This window comes from Stenella coeruleoalba (genome assembly GCF_951394435.1).
Source record: "Stenella coeruleoalba genome assembly, chromosome: Y".
In the NCBI taxonomy this organism is placed as follows: Eukaryota; Metazoa; Chordata; class Mammalia; order Artiodactyla; family Delphinidae; genus Stenella; species Stenella coeruleoalba.
In genome coordinates this window covers 1,377,558-1,383,567 of record NC_137168.1, presented here as the reverse complement: position 1 = coordinate 1,383,567, position 6,010 = coordinate 1,377,558, and the positions used below count along the sequence as shown (strand labels likewise).

At 36.1% G+C, this 6,010-nt stretch overlaps 1 pseudogene across 1 annotated transcript; it reads left to right on the top strand.

Annotated features, from left to right (window-relative positions):
- The first annotated feature begins 3,322 nt into the window (after positions 1 to 3,322).
- On the top strand, positions 3,323 to 4,372 carry LOC307181075 (toll-like receptor 8; annotated as a pseudogene). Its single transcript has one exon. The product of its transcript is annotated as a toll-like receptor 8 (transcript).
- Positions 4,373 to 6,010: the final 1,638 nt, after the last annotated feature.

Below are 6,010 nucleotides of genomic sequence, written 5' to 3'. Positions count from 1 at the left end.
AAACAATCTAAACTTGCACCTAAAGGAACTAGAGGAAGAAGAACAAACAAAACCCAAAGTTAGTAGAAGGAAAGAAATCATAAAGATCAGAGCAGAAATAAATGAAATAGAAACAAAGAAAACAATAGCAAAGATCAATAAAACTAAAAGCTGGTTCTTAGAAAAGATAAATAAAATTGATAAAACTTTAGGCACACATCAAGAAAAAAAGGGAGAGGACTCAAATCAATAAAATCAGAAATGACAAAGGAGAGATTACAACTGACACTGAAGAAATACAAAAGATCATAAGAGATTACTACAAGCAACTATGCGTCAATAAAATGGACAACCTGGAAGAAATGGACAAATTCTTGGAAAAGTACAACCTTCCAAGATTGAACCAGGAAGAATTAGAAAACATAAACAGACCAATCACAGGTAATAAAATTGAAACTAATTAAAAATCTTCCAACAAACAAAAGTCCAAACTCTTCCAAAAAATTTCAGAGGGAGGAACACTCCCAAACTCATTCTACTAGGCCATGACCCTGATACCAAAACCAGACAAAGATATCACAAAATAAAGAAAATTATAGACTAATATTACTGATGAACATAGATGCAAAAATCCTCAAAAAAATATAGCAGAGAGAATCCAACAACACATTAAAAGGATCATACACCATGATCAAGTGGGATTTACCCCAGGGATGCAAGGATTGTTCAGTATATGCAAATCAATCAATGTGATACACTATATTAACAAACTGAAGAATAAAATCCATATGATAATCTCAATAGATGCTGAAAAGTTTTTGACAAAATTCAACATCCATTTATGATAAAAACTCTCCAGAAAGTGGGCATAGAGAGAACCTACCTCAACATAATAAATGCCATATATGACAAACCCACAGCAAACATCACTCCCAATAGTGAAAACTGAAAGCATTTCCTCTAAGATCAGGAACACGACAAGGATGTCCATTCCTTGCCACTATTCAACATAGTATTGGAAGTCCTAGCCACAGCAATCAGAGAAGAAAAAGAAATATAAGAAATACAAATTGGAAAAGAAGTCGTCTAAAACTGTCACTGTTTGCAAATGACATGATACTATACATAGAATATCTTAGAGAAGTAACCAGAAAACTACTAGAACTAATCAGTGAATTTGGTAAGGTTGCAGTATACAAAATTAATGCACAGAAATCTCTGGTATTCATATACACTAACAATGAAAGATCAGAAAGAGAAATTAAGGAAACAATCCCATATACCACTGCAATAAAAAGAACAAAATACCTAGGAATAAACCTACCTAAGGAGACCAAATACCTGTACTCAGAAAACTATGAAATACTGACAAAAAATCAAAGATAACATAAACACATGAGAGATATACCATGCTCCTGGACTGGAAGAATCAATATTGTGAAAATGACTATACAATCCAAAGGAATCTACAGGTTCAATGTAATCCCTATCAAATTACCAATGGCACTTTTCACAGAACTTGAACAAGAAATTTTACAATTTGTATCGAAACACAAAAGACCCTGAATAACCAAAGCAATTTTAAGAAAGAAAAATGGAGCTGGAGGAATCAGGTCCCTGACTTCAGACTATACTAAAAGCTACAGTAATCAAGACAATATGGTACTGACATAAAAACAGAATTATAGATCAATGGAACAGGACAGAAAGCCCAGAGATAAACTGACACACCTATGGTCAACTTATCTTTGACGTAGGAGGCAAGTATATACAATGGAGAAAAGACAGACTCTTCAATAAGTGGTGCTGGGAAAAATGGACAGCTGCATGTAAAAGAATGAAATTAGAACACGCTCTAACACCATACAAAAAAATAAACTCAAAATGGATTAAAGACCTAAATGTAAGGCAAGACACTATAAAACTCTTAGAGGAAAACATAGGCAGAACACTCTGACATAAATCACAGCAAGATCTTTCTGACCCTCCTCCTAGAGAAATGGAAATAAAAACAAAAATAAACAAATGGGACCTAATGAAACAAAATCTTTCTCACAGCAAAGGAAACCATAAACAAGAGAAAAGACAACCCTCAGAATGGGAGAAAATATTTGCAAACGAAGCAACTGACAAAGGATTCATCTCCAAAATATATAAGCAGCTCATGCAGCTCAATATCACAAAAACAGACAACCCAATCCAAAAAAGGGATGGAAGACCTAAAGAGACATTTCTCCAAGGAAGACATACAGATGACCAACAAATACATGAAAATATGCTCAACATCACTATCATTAAAGAAATGCAAATCAAAATTATGGTGAGGTATCACCTCATACTGGTCAGAATGACCATCATCAAAAAATCTACAAACAATAAATGCTGGAGAGGGTGTGGAGAAAAGGGAACCCTCCTGCACTGTTGGTGGGAATGTAAATTGATATAGCCACTATGGAGAAAAGTATGGAGGTTCCTTAAAAAACTAAGAATAGAACAGCCACATGACCCAGCAATCCCACTATCCCTGAGAAAACCATGATTCAAAAAGAGTCATGTATGACAATGTTCATTGCAGCACTATTTATAACAGCCAGGACATGGAAGCAACCTAAATGTCTGTCAACAGATGAATGGACAAAGAAGATGTGGCACATATATACAATGGAATATTACTCAGCCACAAAAAGGAATGAAATTGAGTTATTTGTAGTGAGGTAGATGGACCTAGAGTCTGTCATACAGAATGAAGTGAGTCAGAAAGAGAAAAACAATTACTGTATGCTAACGAATATACGTGGAATTTAAAAAAACAGTACTGACGAACCTAGTGTTAGGGCAAGAATAAAGACGCAGACATAGAGAATGGACTTGAGGGTATGGGGGGGGAAAGGGAAGCTGGGATGAAGTGAGAGGGTAGCATTGACATATATATACTGTCAAATGTAAAATGGATGGCTAGTGGGAAGTTGCTGCATAGCACAGGGGGATCAGCTTGGTGCTTTGTGACTACCTAGACGGATGGGATAGGGAGGGTGGGAAGAAGGTTCATGAGGAGGGGATATAGGGATATATGTATACATATAGCTGATTCACTTTGTTGTACAGTAGAAACTAACACAACATTGTAAAGCATTTATACTCCAATAAAGATGTGAAACAAAAAAATCCTGAACAACAACAACAAAAAACAACTTAATGGATAAAGAAGATGTGGTACATATATATAATGGAATATTACTCAGCCATAAAAAGAGAATGAAATAATGCCATTTGCAACAATGTGGATGGACATAGAGAATACTGTGTTAGTGAAATAAGTCTGACAGAGAAATACAGATACTCTATGTTATCACTTATATGGAAGAACAGCTTGTTCTTTTTAACTAATAGCCTATCGAAATTCACATCTTCTCTTGAGACACTGCTACTGAGTCAGAACAGGATTTCCCACCTGCCATTCAGCTTTCTTTAGGAGTCCAGCGTCTGACACACATCAATTTAAGTTCCAACCAGCTCAAGATGATCAACAAGTCCACGTGTGAAACTAAGACCACCACCAAGTTAGCCATTTTAGAACTAGGTAGAAACCCTTTTGACTGTACTTGTGGCATGGGAGACTTTTGAGAATGGATATCTGAACATCACAATTCCCAGATTGACAGATGTCATTTGCGCCAGTCCTGGGGATCAACAAGGCAAGAGTATTGTGAGTCTAGAGCTCACAACTTGTGTTTCAGATACCATTGCGGCAATATTCTGTTTCTTCACCTTTTTTGTCACCATCTCAGTTATGCTGGCTGCCCTGGCTCATCATTGGTTTTACTGGGATGCTTGGTTTCTCTATCATGTGTGCGTAGCTAAGGTAAAAGGCTACAGGTCTCTTTCCACATCCCAGACTTTCTATGATGCTTACGTTTCTTATGACACCAAAGATGCCTCTGTCATGGACTGGGTGATCAATGAGCTGCGCTTCCACCTGGAAGAGACTGAGGACAAAAATGTGCTCCTCTGTTTAGAGGAAAAGGATTGGGACCCGGGACTCGCCATCATCGACAACCTCATGCAGAGCATCAACCAAAGCAGGAAAACAATATTTGTTCTAACCAAAAAGTATGCCAAAAACTGGAACTTTAAAACAGCTTTCTACTTGGCCTTGCAGAGGCTAATAGATGAGAATATGGATGTGATTGTCTTTATTCTGCTGGAGCCAGTGTTGAAGCACTTGTATTTGAGGCTGTGGCAGAGGATCTGCAAGAGCTCCATACTCCAGTGGCCTGACAAGCCCTAGGTGGAAGGCTTGTTTTGGCAGAATCTGAAAAATGTCGTCTTAACTGCAGATGACTCATGGTATACCAATCTGTACATTGAAGGAGGGAATTATACAAGGGTATAAATAAATACGCTTGTATTTACACAAGGAAGTGGGAAACACTGGGGACATTTAAGAAGCCTCCTTACCACACTTTCTTTTCAATATCTGAGCATTTTTACATTCCTAGTGAATAGTTTCGATGTGTTAATTTTCTGTTGATACTTATTATATACCCATGGCTATATATATTAATGGTGCTGTATATATATATTAATGGATACTTATTATATACCCATGGCTATATATATTAATGGTGCTGCATTAGTTTGTCTTTTACAGTTATTTATTACAAATACCGACTTCAATATTTCACTTCTAAAATTTAGATAGTAATTGAATCCTGAGGTGAACTGAGTTTTTAAAGTGTTTTCTAGTTCTTAACTATTTTTTAAAATGGTTACAGCTAAGTTACAATCCTTTAGTATATCTGTCAATTCCCATTACTGTAAATCTTAAAATTAATGATTAAAAATGGTATAGTTCTCATAATTACTATATGACAAGAATACAGTTAGGAGACAGACCTGTAATATAAAAACAATTCTCATTTCTACTGGATTTTTTGAAACTTCCTTTTCTGTTTTTTGGAAGAAATCACAATGGAATCAATTTTCATGATATTTTTACATTAACATAATTATTAGTACAGAAATTAACTTAATCTTACTTTTTGCTCAGGAGTCAGAAAACTAGGATATCTACTCCTTATGACTCTTTACATAATTTTCCCAAATGAAATATTATTGGGCTTTCTACTCCCTGTAGTTCCTCCACCACTGTCTATAGCACCTCTATCCACAAACAACAACATGAATTTTGAAGAGGCTTAATATGAAATTTACCTGAGAATGACTAGGCATTATCTCAGGACAAAAAAAACTAAATTCCTTCAGAAGGAAAAAACAAACAAACTTCCCATATATCTTCCTTGCTTAAATATAGTTTCCAAGTAACCCTGTACAATGAATTATTTTTAATATTTGTTTCTAAGGAAGTGAACAAAATGGTGTTCCATAGTCTTACTTAATATGGACAAAATGACAGTTGGTGCAAGTTTGTCAATGTAAATTTTAGTTGTGTCACTGTTTTGTTACCATGATAAATTTATAGGAGGATATTTGTAATTGTGTTGTTGAAGCCAAGAGACACATATATCTAAACTCTAGATCATTCCATGAGGGGATATATTAAGAAGAATATGAGGTGCAGTAAAAACTCATCTCTGTTGATAATCTGGTCTTTAGCAGAAATTCATTCCTCTGTTCCCTGATAGCTGATGACAAGTAAATGTAGATTTTTTTCCCATAGCATTAGTAATTGAGAATCTATGCCCTTTGACAATGTTATGTTGACAGGATCAAAAGTTAATGAAAATAGTAAAGAGTCTTTTTACCTTCTCCTCAGCAGACATCTTTTGTTTTTGGCTGCGTTGGGTCTTTGTTGCTGTGCATGGACTTTCTCTAGCTGAGGCGAGCAAGGGCTACTCTTTGCCGCGGTGTGTGGACTTCTCATTACGGTGGCTTCTCCTGTTGTGGAGTATATGCTCTAAGTGCATGGGCTTCAGTAGTTGTAGCACACTGGCTCAGTAGTTTTGGCTTGTGGGCTCTAGAGCACAGGCTCAGTAGTTGCAGCACACGGGCTTAGTTGCTCTGTGGCATG